General features: G+C 43.4%; 1 pseudogene; it reads left to right on the forward strand.

Moving 5' to 3' along the window:
- LOC121581803 overlaps positions 1-14,578 on the forward strand; it is a 42,188-nt pseudogene extending 27,610 nt beyond the window's left edge.
- Positions 14,579-16,124: the final 1,546 nt, after the last annotated feature.

The raw sequence follows: 16,124 nt of genomic DNA on the forward strand, positions 1-16,124 counted from the left end.
TGTTGGCTACGTGATGGTCTAGGTGTTCTGTTGGCTACGTGATTGTCTAGATGTTCTGTTGACTACGTGATGGTCTAGATGTTCTGTTGGCTACGTGATGGTCTAGATGTTCTGTTGGCTAAGGGATGGTCTAGATGTTCTGTTGGCTACGTGATGGTCTAGATGTTCTGTTGACTACGTGATGGTCTAGATGTTCTGTTGGCTACGTGATGGTCTAGATATTCTGTTGGCTAAGTGATGGTCTAGATGTTATTTTGGCAAAGTGATGGTCTAGGTGTTCTGTTGGCTACGTGATGGTCTAGATGTTCTGTTGGCTATGTGATGGTCTAGATATTCTGTTGACTAAGTGATGGTCTAGATGTTATTTTGGCAAAGTGATGGTCTAGGTGTTCTGTTGGCTACGTGATGGTCTAGATGTTCTGTGGGCTACGTGATGGTCTAGATGTTATTTTGGCTAAGTGGTGGTCTAGATATTCTGTTGGCTAAGTGATGGTCTAGATGTTATTTTGGCTATGTGATGGTCTAGATGTTCTGTTGGCTACGTGATGGTCTAGATGTTCTGTTAGCTACGTGTCGGTCTAGATATCATGTTGGCTACGTGATGGTCTAGATGTTCTTTTGGCTACGTGATGGTCTGATGTTCTGTTGGTTACGTGATGGTCTGATGTTCTGTTGGTTACGTGATGGTCTAGATGTTCTGTTGGCTACATGATGGTTTATATATTTTGTTGGCTACGTGATGGTCTAGATTTTCTGTTGGCTACGTGATGGTCTAGATGTTCTGTTGGCTAAGTGATGGTCTAGATGTTCTGTTGGCTACGTGATGGTCTAGATGTTCTGTTGGCTACGTGATGGTCTAGATGTTCTGTTGGCTACATGATGGTCTAGGTGTTCTGTTGGCTAAGTGATGCTTTAGATGTTCTGTTGGCTACGTGATGGTTAGATGTTTTGTTGGCTACGTGATAATATAGCTGTTCTGTTGGCTACGTGATGTTCTAGATGTTCTGTTGGCTACGTGATGGTCTAGATGTTGTGTTGGCTAAGTGAATGTCTAGATATTCTGTTGGCTAAGTGATGGTCTAGATGTTCTGTTGGCTACGTGATGGTCTAGATGTTCTGTTGAATAAGTGATGGTCTAGATGTTCAGTTGGCTATGTGATGGTCTAGATGATCTGTTTGCTACTTGATGGTGTATATGTTCTGTTGGCTATGTGATGGTCTAGGTGTTCTGTTGGCTAAGTGATGCTCTAGATGTTCTGTTGGCTACGTGATGGTCTAGGTGTTCTGTTGGCTACGTGATGGTCTAGATGTTCTGTTGGCTACATGATGTTCTATATGTTCTGTTGGCTACGTGATGGTCTAGATGTTCTGTTGGCTACATGATGGTCTAGATGTTCTGTTGGCTACGTGATGGTCTAGATGTTCTGTTGGCTACGTGATTGTCTAGATGTTCTGTTGGCTACATGGTGGTTTAGATGTTCTGTTGACTACGTGATGGTCTAGATGTTCTGTTGGCTACATGATGGTCTAGATGTTCTGTTGGCTAACTGATGGTCTAGATGTTCTGTTGACTACGTGATGGTCTAGATGTTCTGTTGGCTACGTGATGGTCTAGATGTTCTGTTGGCAACGTGATGGTCTAGATGTTCTGTTGTCTAAGTGATGGTCTAGATGTTCTGTTGGCTACTTGATGGTCTAGATATTCTGTTGGCTAATTGATGGTCTAGATGTTATTTTGGCAACGTGATGGTCTAGGTGTTCTGTTGGCTACGTGATGGTCTAGATGTTCTGTTGGCTACGTGTTGGTCTAGATGTTATTTTGGATAAGTGGTGGTCTAGATATTCTGTTGGCTAAGTGATGGTCTAGATGTTATTTTGGCTATGTGATGGTCTAGATGTTCTGTTGGCTATGTGATGGTCTAGATGTTCTGTTAGCTACGTGTCGGTCTAGATGTCATGTTGGCTACGTGATGGTCTAGATGTTCTTTTGGCTACGTGATGGTCTGATTTTCTGTTGGTTACATGATGGTCTGATGTTCTGTTGGCTAAGTGATGGTCTAGATGTTCTGTTGGCTACGTGATGGTCTAGATATTCTGTTGGCTAAGTGATGGTCTAGATGTTATTTTGGCAAAGTGATGGTCTAGGTGTTCTGTTGGCTATGTGATGGTCTAGATGTTCTGTTGGCTACGTGTTGGTTTATATATTATGTTGGCTACATGATGGTCTAGATGTTCTGTTGGCTACGTGATGGTCTAGATATTCTGTTGTCTAAGTGATGGTCTAGATGTTCTGTTGGCTACGTTATGGTCTAGATGTTCTGTTGGCTACGTGATGGTCTAGATGTTCTGTTGGCTACATGATGGTCTAGGTGTACTGTTGGCTAAGTGATGGTCTAGATGTTCTGTTGGCTACGTGATGGTTAGATGTTTTGTTGGCTACGTGATGGTATAGCTGTTCTGTTGGCTACTTAATGTTCTAGATGTTCTGTTGGCTACGTGATGGTCTAGATGTTGTGTTGGCTAAGTGAATGTCTAGATATTCTGTTGGCTAAGTGATGGTCTAGATGTTCTGTTGGCTACGTGATGTTCTAGATGTTCTGTTGGTTAAGTGATGGTCTAGATGTTAAGTTGGCTATGTGATGGTCTAGATTATCTGTTTGCTACGTGATGGTGTATATGTTCTGTTGGCTATGTGATGGTCTAGGTGTTCTGTTGGCTAAGTGATGCTCTAGATGTTCTGTTGGCTACGTGATGGTCTAGGTGTTCTGTTGGCTACGTGATGGTCTAGATATTCTGTTGGCTACATGATGGTCTATATGTTCTGTTGGCTACGTGATGGTCTAGATGTTCTGTTGGCTGCATGATGCTCTAGATGTTCTGTTGGCTACGTGATGGTCTAGATGTTCTGTTGGCTACATGATGGTCTAGATGTTCTGTTGGCTACGTGATGGTCTAGATGTTCTGTTGACTACGTGATGGTCTAGATGTTCTGTTGGCTACGTGATGGTCTAGATGTTCTGTTGACTACGTGATGGTCTAGATGTTCTGTTGGCTACATAATGGTCTAGGTTTTCTGTTGGCTATGTGATGGTGTAGGTGTTCTGTTGGCTACGTGATGGTCTAGATGTTCTGTTGGCTACGTGATGGTCTAGATGTTGTGTTGGCTAAGTGAATGTCTAGATATTCTGTGTGCTAAGTGATGGTCTAGATGATCTGTTTTCTACGTGATGGTGTATATGTTCTGTTGGCTATTTGATGGTCAAGGTGTTCTGTTGGCTAATTCATGCTCTAGATGTTCTGTTGGCTACGTGATGATCTAGGTGTTCTGTTGGCTATGTGATGGTCTAGATGTTCTGTTGGCTACATGATGGTCTAGATGTTCTGTTGGCTACATGATGCTCTAGATGTTCTGTTGGCTACATGACGGTCTAGATGTTATGTTGGCTACGTGATGGTCTAGATGTTCTGTTGGCTACATGACGGTCTAGATGTTATGTTGGCTACGTGATGGTCTAGATGTTCTGTTGACTACGTGATGGTCTAGATGTTCTGTTGGCTACGTGATGGTCTAGATGTTCTGTTGGCTAAGTGATGGTCTAGATGTTCTGTTGGCTACGTGATGGTCTAGATGTTCTGTTGACTACGTGATGGTCTAGATGTTCTGTTGGCTACGTGATGGTCTAGATGTTCTGTTGGCTACGTGATGGTCTAGATGTTCTGTTGGCTAAGTGATGGTCTAGATGTTCTGTTGGCTACGTGATGGTCTAGATATTATGTTGGCTAAGTGATGGTCTAGATGTTATTTTGGCAAAGTGATGGTCTAGGTGTTCTGTTGGCTACGTGATTGTCTAGATGTTCTGTTGGCTACGTGATGGTCTAGATATTCTGTTGGCTAAGTGATGGTCTAGATGTTATTTTGGCAAAGTGATGGTCTAGGTGTTCTGTTGGCTACGTGATGGTCTAGATGTTCTGTGGGCTACGTGATGGTCTAGATGTTATTTTGGCTAAGTGGTGGTCTAGATATTCTGTTGGCTAAGTGATGGTCTAGATGTTATTTTGGCTATGTGATGTTCTAGATGTTCTGTTGGCTACGTGATGGTCTAGATGTTCTGTTAGCTACGTGTCGGTCTAGATATCATGTTGGCTATGTGATGGTCTAGATGTTCTTTTGGCTACGTGATGGTCTGATGTTCTGTTGGTTACGTGATGGTCTGATGTTCTGTTGGTTACGTGATGGTCTAGATGTTCTGTTGGCTACTTGATGGTTTATATATTCTGTTGGCTACGTGATGGTGTAGATGTTCTGTTGGCTAAGTGATGGTCTAGATGTTCTGTTGGCTACGTGATGGTCTAGATGTTCTGTTGGCTACGTGATGGTCTAGATGTTCTGTTGGCTAGATGATGGTCTAGGTGTTCTGTTGGCTAAGTGATGCTTTAGATGTTCTGTTGGCTACGTGATGGTTAGATGTTTTGTTGGCTACGTGATGCTATAGCTGTTCTGTTGGCTACGTGATGTTCTAGATGTTCTGTTGGCTACGTGATGGTCTAGATGTTGTGTTGGCTAAGTGAATGTCTAGATATTCTGTTGGCTAAGTGATGGTCTAGATGTTCTGTTGGCTACGTGATGGTCTAGATGTTCTGTTGAATAAGTGATGGTCTAGATGTTCAGTTGGCTATGTGATGGTCTAGATGATCTGTTTGCTACTTGATGGTGTATATGTTCTGTTGGCTATGTGATGGTCTAGGTGTTCTGTTGGCTAAGTGATGCTATAGATATTCTGTTGGCTACGTGATGGTCTAGGTGTTCTGTTGGCTACGTGATGGTCTAGATGTTCTGTTGGCTACATGATGTTCTATATGTTCTGTTGGCTACGTGATGGTCTAGATGTTCTGTTGGCTACATGATGGTCTAGATGTTCTGTTGGCTACGTGATGGTCTAGATGTTCTGTTGGCTACGTGATGGTCTAGATGTTCTGTTGGCTACATGGTGGTCTAGATGTTCTGTTGACTACGTGATGGTCTAGATGTTCTGTTGGCTACATGATGGTCTAGATGTTCTGTTGGCTAACTGATGGTCTAGATGTTCTGTTGACTATGTGATGGTCTAGATGTTCTGTTGGCTACGTGATGGTCTAGATGTTCTGTTGTCAACGTGATGGTCTAGATGTTCTGTTGGCTAAGTGATGGTCTAGATGTTCTGTTGGCTACGTGATGGTCTAGATATTCTGTTGGCTAATTGATGGTCTAGATGTTATTTTGGCAAAGTGATGGTCTAGGTGTTCTGTTGGCTACGTGATGGTCTAGATGTTCTGTTGGCTACGTGATGGTCTAGATGTTATTTTGGATAAGTGGTGGTCTAGATATTCTGTTGGCTAAGTGATGGTCTAGATGTTATTTTGGCTATGTGATGGTCTAGATGTTCTGTTGGCTATGTGATGGTCTAGATGTTCTGTTAGCTACGTGTCGGTCTAGATATCATGTTGGCTACGTGATGGTCTAGATGTTCTTTTGGCTACGTGATGGTCTGATTTTCTGTTGGTTACGTGATGATCTGATGTTCTGTTGGCTAAGTGATGGTCTAGCTGTTCTGTTGGCTACGTGATGGTCTAGATATTCTGTTGGCTAAGTGATGGTCTAGATGTTATTTTGGCAAAGTGATGGTCTAGGTGTTCTGTTGGCTACGTGATGGTCTAGATGTTCTGTTGGCTACGTGTTGGTTTATATATTATGTTGGCTACATGATGGTCTAGATGTTCTGTTGGCTACGTGAGGTCTAGATATTCTGTTGTCTAAGTGATGGTCTAGATGTTCTGTTGGCTACGTTATGGTCTAGATGTTCTGTTGGCTACGTGATGGTCTAGATGTTCTGTTGGCTACATGATGGTCTAGGTGTACTGTTGGCTAAGTGATGGTCTAGATGTTCTGTTGTCAACGTGATGGTCTAGATGTTTTGTTGGCTACGTGATGGTCTAGCTGTTCTGTTGGCTACGTAATGTTCTAGATGTTCTGTTGGCTAATTGATGGTCTAGATGTTATTTTGGCAAAGTGATGGTCTAGGTGTTCTGTTGGCTACGTGATGGTCTAGATGTTCTGTTGGCTACGTGATGGTCTAGATGTTATTTTGGATAAGTGGTGGTCTAGATGTTCTGTTGGCTAAGTGATGGTCTAGATGTTATTTTGGCTATGTGATGGTCTAGATGTTCTGTTGGCTATGTGATGGTCTAGATGTTCTGTTAGCTACGTGTCGGTCTAGATATCATGTTGGCTACGTGATGGTCTAGATGTTCTTTTGGCTACGTGATGGTCTGATGTTCTGTTGGCTACGTGATGGTCTGATGTTCTGTTGGCTAAGTGATGGTCTAGCTGTTCTGTTGGCTACGTGATGGTCTAGATGTTCTGTTGGCTACGTGATGGTCTAGATGTTATTTTGGCAACGTGATGGTCTAGATGTTCTGTTGGCTACGTGATGGTCTAGATGTTCTGTTGGCTACGTGTTGGTCTATATATTATGTTGGCTACATGATGGTCTAGATGTTCTGTTGGCTACGTGAGGTCTAGATATTCTGTTGTCTAAGTGATGGTCTAGATGTTCTGTTGGCTACGTTATGGTCTAGATGTTCTGTTGGCTACGTGATGGTCTAGATGTTCTGTTGGCTACATGATGGTCTAGGTGTACTGTTGGCTAAGTGATGGTCTAGATGTTCTGTTGGCTACGTGATGGTTAGATGTTTTGTTGGCTACGTGATGGTATAGCTGTTCTGTTGGCTACTTAATGTTCTAGATGTTCTGTTGGCTACGTGATGGTCTAGATGTTGTGTTGGCTACGTGATGTTCTAGATGTTCTGTTGGCTAAGTGATGGTCTAGATGTTAAGTTGGCTATGTGATGGTCTAGATTATCTGTTTGCTACGTGATGGTGTATATGTTCTGTTGGCTATGTGATGGTCTAGGTGTTCTGTTGGCTAAGTGATGCTCTAGATATTCTGTTGGCTATGTGATGGTCTAGGTGTTCTGTTGGCTACGTGATTGTCTAGATGTTCTGTTGGCTACATGATGGTCTATATGTTCTGTTGGCTAAGTGATTGTCTAGATGTTCTGTTGGCTACGTGATGGTCTAGATGTTCTGTTGACTACGTGATGGTCTAGATGTTCTTTTGGCTACATAATGGTCTAGGTTTTCTGTTGGCTATGTGATGGTGTAGGTGTTCTGTTGGCTACGTGATGTTCTAGATGTTCTGTTGGCTACGTGATGGTCTAGATGTTCTGTTGGCTACGTGATGGTCTAGACTCTGAACCCTCTGGGCTGGTTTGCTATCTCCTGGACTATGCTCAAATGCTCGTCCATCCAGGACTAGACTTATTCTGGATCCGGGAAAGCAGACACTAATGTCTGAGGGGATGTTGTGCGCCACTCGTCTCCCGAGTGGCGCAGTGGTCTAAGGCACTGCATCGCAGTGCTAGCTGTGCCACTAGAGATCCTGGTTCGAATCCAGGCTCTGTCGCAGCTGGCCGCAACCGGGAGACAATGGGGCGGCGCACAATTGGCCCAGCATCATCCAGGGTAGGGGAGGGAATGGCCGGCAGGGAGGTAGCTCAGTTGGTAGAGCATAGCGTTTGCAACGCCAGGGTTGTGGGTTCGATTCCCACGGGGGGCCAGTATGAAAAAAAAAGAAAAAAAAAAAGAAAAAGAATAATGTAACTGTAAGTCGCTCTGGATAAGAGCGTCTGCTAAATGACATAAATGTAAATGTAAATGTTGGCTATGCTATCTGTCATCCAAACCTCTTGGCAGTCTTGCGTCCAGGTCACTTACGGTCGTTTGGCACTCGTCTGATGTTGGTCTTTCAATGTTTTTCCTTGATGATGGAATTAACAGTTCCCTCAGAAATCCACAAAATGTACCATCAAACTGAACTGTGAGACATAACAGGGATATTTTCATCTGCAATGTTGGCTGAAATGGGGGTCATCAGCATGACTAGGTACAATTTGGTTCGCAGAAAATAACAAGAGTAAACAATGAAATGGCAGAAAATGAAATGGATGACCAAATGGAATGGATGACCAAATCCCCTCAAGTCAACCACTGATTTAACTGTAAAAACACACTTTTAAACTGTTCTCAAATGAACATAGTCTCATATCAGGGGAGTTGTCCTGTCCTGCCTACAGTCTCATTTCACAGGAGTTATCCTGTCCTTCCTACAGAGTCATCTCAAGGAGTTATCCTGTCCTAAGTACAGTCTCATCTCACAGGAGTTATCCTGTCCTAACTACAGTCTCATCTCACAGGAGTTACAGTGAGGGAAAAAAGTATTTGATCCCCTGCTGATTTTGTACGTTTGCCCACTGACAAAGACATGATCAGTCTATAATTTTAATGGTAGGTTTATTTGAACAGTGAGAGACAGAATAACAACAACAAAAATCTAGAAAAACGCATGTAAAAATTTTTATAAATTGATTTGCATTTTAATATGGGAAATAAGTATTTGACCCCTCTGCAAAACATTACTTAGTACTTGGTGGCAAAACCCTTGTTGGCAATCACAGAGGTCAGACGTTTCTTGTAGTTGGCCACCAGGTTTGCACACATCTCAGGAGGGATTTTGTCCCACTCCTCTTTGCAGATCTTCTCCAAGTCATTAAGGTTTCGAGGCTGACTTTTGGCAACTCGAACCTTCAGCTCCCTCCACAGATCTTCTATGGGATTAAGGTCTGGAGACTGGCTAGGCCACTCCAGGACCTTAATGTGCTTCTTCTTGAGCCACTCCTTTGTTGCCTTGGCCGTGTGTTTTGGGTCATTGTCGTGCTGGAATACCCATCCACGACCCATTTTCAATGCCCTGGCTGAGGGAAGGAGGTTCTCACCCAAGATTTGATGGTACACGGCCCCGTCCATCGTCCCTTTGATGCGGTGAAGATGTCCTGTCCCCTTAGCAGAAAAACACCCCCAAAGCATAATGTTTCCACCTCCATGTTTGACGGTGGGGATGGTGTTCTTGGGGTCATAGGCAGCATTCCTCCTCCTCCAAACACGGCGAGTTGAGTTGATGCCAAAGAGCTCAATTTTGGTCTCATCTGACCACAACACTTTCACCCTGTTCTCCTCTGAATCATTCAGATGTTCATTGGCAAACTTCAGACTTTCTTGAGCAGGGGGACCTTGCGGGCGCTGCAGGATTTCAGTCCTTCACGGCGTAGTGTGTTACCAATTGTTTTCTTGGTGACTATGGTCCCAGCTGCCTTGAGATCATTGACAAGATCCTCCCATGTAGTTCTGGGCTGATTCCTCACCGTTCTCATGACCATTGCAACTCCACGAGGTGAGATCTTCCATGGAGCCTCAGGCCGAGGGAGATTGACAGTTATTTTGTGTTTCTTCCATTTGCGAATAATCGCACCAACTGTTGTCACCTTCTCACCAAGCTGCTTGGCGATGGTCTTGTAGCCCATTCCAGCCTTGTGTAGGTCTACAATCTTGTCCCTGACATCCTTGGAGAGCTCTTTGGTCTTGGCCCTGGTGGAGAGTTTGGAATCTGATTGATTGATTGCTTCTGTGGACAGGTGTCTTTTATACAGGTAACAAGCTGAGATTAGGAGCACTCCCTTTAATACTTTTTTCCCTCACTGTATGAAGGGAGAGAGAGAGTGGGGGTATGGAGAAAGAGACGGGAGAGAGAGAGAAAGAGTGAAAATAGACTTTTAGCACAAGCAGCCCATATGGGTGATTCATTTCATGCTTTACCATTACCAAGAAGAGAACAGCTTCAGCTTGGCTCACCCACCACTCTGGGAAATAAGCCTGGCTAAGTTTAGACCGGAAGGTTAAAGTGGTGTGCAAGTAGAGGTGCCACCTGAAGGAAGTTCTTAATGTGATTGACGGAGAAGGCACAATGTCTCTCCTCTATGGTGAGTGTTGCACCTTCCCTCTGCATTCCTTACCTTAGTGTAATGCCATAGGGTGCAGTATTATCTCATTCCTTACCTTAGTGTAATGCCATAGGGTGCAGTATTATCTCATTCCTTACCTTAGTGTAATGCCATAGGGTGCAGAATTATCTCATTCCTTACCTTAGTGTAATGCCATAGGGTGCAGAATTATCTCATTCCTTACCTTAGTGTAATGCCATAGGGTGCAGTATTATCTCATTCCTTACCTTAGTGTAATGCCATAGGGGGCAGAATAATCTAATGTCCTAAATCCAAAATTCTTGATGTGGAATTAACTCCAATCAAACACTGCCACTGAAAAGCATATCATTAAATCTGTAGGAAAACGTATCACCAATCATATGACCAACATCAGCAGCATTCCAGTGCTGACTCTGTCAAGGAAAGCTGTGTACACCATATAAGGTGCTTAATGCTAAGTGAGTGGATTTGGACTGAAGCTCCTGTAGTTTGTAAAGAGGATGGCTCACATGTTGGATTAACATGTAGAAATATGCTGAGAATAAACACGAGAGTGAATGGGAGGAGGTGGGATGCTGAGAGCTAATGCGTTCTCCTGCTGTTATCAGATCTGCTATTGTTCAGTCTGAGATTTGGGGGGTTTACACACTAATCGGATTGGAGTCTGTTTTTTATTCCTCCTGTTTTTTCTGTTCCCTCACTTCTTTGCGGAGTGATGAAAGTCTGAGGAGATCCCTCACTTCGGCTGTCAGGGTCTTACATGTTACTAGCCCAGCCGGAAATAGAGAGGGAGAGAGAGAGAGAGAGAGAGAGAGAGAGAGAGAGAGAGAGAGAGAGAGAGAGAGAGAGAGAGAGAGAGAGAGAGAGAGAGATGTGGGAGAGAGAGATGTGGGAGAGAGAGATGTGGGAGAGAGAGATGTGGGAGAGAGAGATGTGGGAGAGAGAGAGAGTGGGAGAGAGAGAGAGATGTGGGAGAGAGAGATGTGGGAGAGAGAGAGAGAGAGAGAGAGAGTTATGTGGGAGAAAGAGAGAGAGAGATTTCATGAGCTGAAATAAAAGATTCCAGAATTGTTCCAGATGCACAAAAAGCTTATTTCTCTCCAGTTTTGGGCACAAATGTATTTACATCCTTGTTAGTGAGCATTTCTCCTTTGCCAAGATAATCCATCCACCTGACAGGTGCGGCATATCAAGAAGCTGATTAAACAGCATGATCATTACACAGGTGCACCTTGTGCTGGGGACAATCAAAGGCCACTTTAAAATGTGCAGTTTTGTCACACAACACAATGCCACAGATGTCTCAAGTTTTGAAGGAGTGTGCAATTGGCATGCTGACTGCAAGAATGTCCACCAGAGCTGTTGCCAGATAATTGAAGGTTCATTTCTCTACCATAAGCCAACTCCAACGTCATTTTAGAGAATTTGGCAGAACGTCCAACCGGCCTCACAACCGCAGACAACGCCAGCCCAGGACCTCCACATCCGGCTTCTTCACCTGCGGGATCATCTGAGACCAGCCACCCGGACAGTAGATGAAACTCAGGAGTATTTATTTCTGTAATAAAGCCCTTTTGTGGGAAACAAATCTTTCTGATTGGCTGGGCCTGGCTGCCCAGTGGGTGGGCCTGGCTCTCAAGTGGGTGGGCCTATGCCCTCCCAGACCCACCCATGGCTGTGCCCCTGCCCAGTCATGTGAAATCCATAGATTAGGGCCAAATGAATTTTTTTAAAATGACTGATTTCCTTATATGAACTGTAACTGTAAATTGTCGCATGTTGCGTTTATATATTTGTTCAGTATATGTTTCACAAGTTTTGCCAGCACAGGACAGTCCAGTACCGTACATTACAGTACACAGTACAGTAAAGAAAAGTACATTACAATATAATACAGTAGAGTAGAGTACAATACAGTAGAGTGGAGTACATTACAATACAGTACAGTACAGAAAAGTACAGTACAGTACAGTACAATACAGTAGAGTAGAGTACAATACAGTAAAGTAGAGTACAGCACAATACAGTAGCGTAAAGAAAAGTAAAATATAGTATACTGTATTGTACCCTACTTTACTCTAATGTACTCGACTCTACTGAACTAAACTGTACTGTACTCTACTCTACTGTACTGTAATGTACTGAATTAAACTGTACTGTACTGTGCTCTACTGTGCTATACTGTACTCTACTGTACTCTACTCTACTGAACTAAACTACACTGTACTCTACTGAATAAAACATTACTGTCCTGTACCATACCATACTGTACTGTACTGTGCTCTACTGTGCTATACTGTACTCTACTGTACTCTACTCTACTGTACTGTGGTTGGAGAGAGAACCTACAGGATGGTAGCTCTCCTGGAACAGGGCTGGAGAGAGAACCTACAGGATGGTAGCTCTCCTGGAACAGGGCTGGAGAGAGAACCTACAGGAGGGTAGCTCTCCTGGAACAGGGTTGGAGAGAGAACCTACAGGACGGTAGCTCTCCAGGAACAGGGTTGGAGAGAGAACCTACAGGACGGTAGCTCTCCAGGAACAGGGTTGGAAAGAGAACCTACAGGACGGTAGCTCTCCAGGAACAGGGTTGGAGAGAGAACCTACAGGATGGTAGCTCTCCAGGAACAGGGTTGGAGAGCCCTGCCCTAGACATCTATGATTAGTTCAGATCTGGATCTGTTCGGCACCGACCAAATTTCTACTTGTTCGGGGGGCGGAGCACAATAGAATAATACCCAGTGTGCTTTGCAAGTGTTTGTTTTTCATAGGTATTTTCGACATCTGGAAAATACTTATTTTCACCTTTCATTCAGCACCTAAAATGCACTTGATTTCAATGTCTGAAAAATACGTCTAAAATACGTATTTTCAATGTCATTTTCCTTACTGGGATGATTGTCAGAGAGGGGGGAGAATGAAGAAATGGCTGCACACCCTGTAGCGCTCAAGGACTACATGATCTATCATGCCATTATAGCTCAACACTGTCACCCTGTGGTGGAAAATGGAACTTCACACACTTGTCTATAATGCTCTATTTTACAGTACTAGACTAGTTTAACTTCTCTTGACTTTCCAGGTCTCCTCGGCATGGTGGCCCACATGATGTTCACCACAGCCTTTCAGCTGACAGTCAGCCTGGGGCCAGAGGACTGGAAGCCTCAGTCATGGGACTACAGCTGGTCATACATGTAAGAGCACACACACACACACACACACACACACACACACACACACACACACACACACACACACACACACACACACAGTCTTGTACAACTAACCTTGTGGGGACACAAAATTCAGTCCCATTCAAAATCCTATTTTCCCTAACCCCTAACCCTAACCCTAACTCTAACCCTTACCCTTACCCTAACCCTAACCCTAACCTTAACCTTAACCTTAACCTTAACCCTAACCCTAAACCTAACCCTAGCCCCTAACCCTAAACACTTATTCTAACCTTAACCCTAAACCCCCTAGAAATAGCATTTTACCTTGTGGGGACTAACAAAATGTCCCCAGTTGGTCAAATGTATGTTTGTTTAATATTCTTGTGGGGACTTCTGGTCACCTCAGGTTGGAAGACCATACTTCTCATAGATTATTTTCAGAATTTGTTAGGCATTTTCTTAATTCACTCTGTCTACCATTTCCTTCATTCACTCTGTGTCTACCATTTCCTTCATTCACTCTGTGTCCACCATTTCCTTCATTCACTCTGTGTCTACCATTTCCTTCCTTCTTCTTTTCTAGCCTGGCGTGGAGCTCGTTCACAGCCTGCATGGCCTCCTCTGTCACCATCATCAACCGCTACACCAAGACCATCCTGGAGTTCAAACACAAGCGCAGGAACGTCCAGAAGAACCTGAAGATCAAGCAGAATCTTCTTGAGCTGGACTCTGGACCAGGGGTTGGGATGGGACACGTCGGACATGGGGGTCATGTGGAGCAAGTGTGGGACATGTACATCAGCTCAGTGCCCAACCCAGGCTGCACGGCAGAGGAACTGCTGGATCTCTCCAGTAACGGCAGGAAGCTGTCCAACGCGTCAGTCTTCCTGGACCTGAATGATCTGCCAGATCCGATAAGAGAAGATTACTTCTGAGAGAGGACTAGGGGGGACTGATCAAGGCACACGCAAATACACATATACAAACGCAAACACATACAAACACACACACACAGTCCTTTCCAAACAAGGACAGTATCCCTACCAGAGAAAATATATTCCACCTCCACTGCCGCTTGGCTCAGTCATGTGCTCTTACTGTTCAGGGTGCTGCTGGCGCTGACAACGCTTCGATATCACTGTTTTTGTTTATTAAGTATCTAGTAACTATGTTTAAGGGTTTATTTGTTTTACGGTATTACATTGGTTTGCTGAAGCTGTGGTTTTTCGTGTGTATGTGTGTGTGCATGGATGTGTGTGAACGTGAATTTTATGTGAAAATCCCTAATTTGCCTTTTCTACTGAGGACGTAACACTAAGAGAGACATGTTTTCCTCTGTGGAAACACTGTTGAGCTGATGCCAGCTTTGATATACTTCAATAGAATGACACAGAGACACTTCCTCTCTATTGGAATGATTCCGTCGTGCACTGCAACACCGTTTACAAACCAAAAAAGAGAGAGAGAGAGAGAGAGAGAGAGAGAGAGAGAGAGAGAGAGAGAGAGAGAGAGGGAGAGAGGGAGAGAGGGAGAGAGGGAGAGAGGGAGAGAGGGAGAGAGAGAGAGAGAGAGAGACAGACAGAGAGTGCCTTTAGAAAATATTCATACCCCTTGACTTATTCCACATTTTGGTGTGTTGCAGCCTAAATTCAAAATTGATTAAATATATTTTCCCCCTCACCCAGCTACACACAGCTACACACAATATACCCTATAATGACAAAGTGAAAACATGTTTTAAAAAATGTTGGCAAATGTATTGAAAATGAAATACGGTATTCACACCCCTGAGTCAATACTTTGTAGAAGCACCTTTGGCAGTGATTACAGCTGTGAGTCTTTCTGGGTATGTCTCTAAGAGCTTTCCACACCTGGATTGTGCAACATTTGTCTATTACGCTTTTCAAGCTCTGTCAAATTGGTTGTTAATCATTCCTAGACAACCATTGTCAAGTCTTGCCATAGATTTTCAAGTAGATTTAAGTCAAAACTATAACTCGGCCACTCAGGAACATTCACTGTCTTCTTTGTAAGCAACTCCAGTGTAGATTTGGCCTTGTGTTTTAGGTTATTGCCCTGTTGAAAGGTGAATTAATCTCCCAGTGTCTGGTGGAAAGCAGACTGAACCAGGTTTTCCTCTAGGATTTTGCCTTTGCTCAGCTCCATTCTTTTTATTTTTTTATCCTGAAAAACTCCCCAGTCCTTAACGATTAGAACCATACACATAGCAGGATGCTGAGCGGTACTCAGTGATGTGTTGTTTTGGATTTGCCCCAAACGTAATACTTTGTATTCAAGACCAAATGTTAATTGCTTTGCTACATTTTTTTGCAGTATTACTTTAGTGCCTTGTTGCAAACAGGATGCATGTTTTGGAATATTTTTATTCTTTACAGGCTTCCTTCTTTTCACTCTGTCAATTAGGTTAATATTGTGGAGTAACTACAATGCTGTTGATCCATCCTCAGTTATCTCCTTTCACAGCCATTAAACTAACTGTTTTAAGGTCACCATTGGCCTCATGGTGAAATCCCAGAGCAGTTTCCTTCCTCTCTGGCAACTGAGTTAGGAAGGACACCTGTGTCTTTGTAGTGACTGGGTGTATTGATACACCATCGAAAATGTGATTAATAACTTCACCATGCTCAAAGGGATGTTAAATGTCTGCTTTTTACATTTTTACCAATATATCAATAGGTGCTCTTCTTTGCGATGCATTGGAAAACCTCCCCGGTCTTTGTGGTTGAATCTGTGTTTGAAATGCACTGCTCAACTGAGGGACCTTGCAGATAATTGTATGTGTGGGTTACAGAGATGAGGTAGTCATTCAAAAATCATGTTAAACACTATTATTGCACACAGAGTGGGTCCATGCAACTTATTACGTGACTTGTTAAACTTGTTAAGTAAATGTTTACTCCTGAACTTATTTAGGCTTGCCTTAACAAAGGGTTGAATACTCATTGACTCAAGACATTTCAGCTTTTAATTTTTTTAGTAATTAAACATTTAAAAAAAAACATAATTCCACTT

The sequence above is a fragment of the Coregonus clupeaformis genome, chromosome 1 (genome assembly GCF_020615455.1).
Source record: "Coregonus clupeaformis isolate EN_2021a chromosome 1, ASM2061545v1, whole genome shotgun sequence".
NCBI classification, from domain to species: domain Eukaryota; kingdom Metazoa; phylum Chordata; class Actinopteri; order Salmoniformes; family Salmonidae; genus Coregonus; species Coregonus clupeaformis.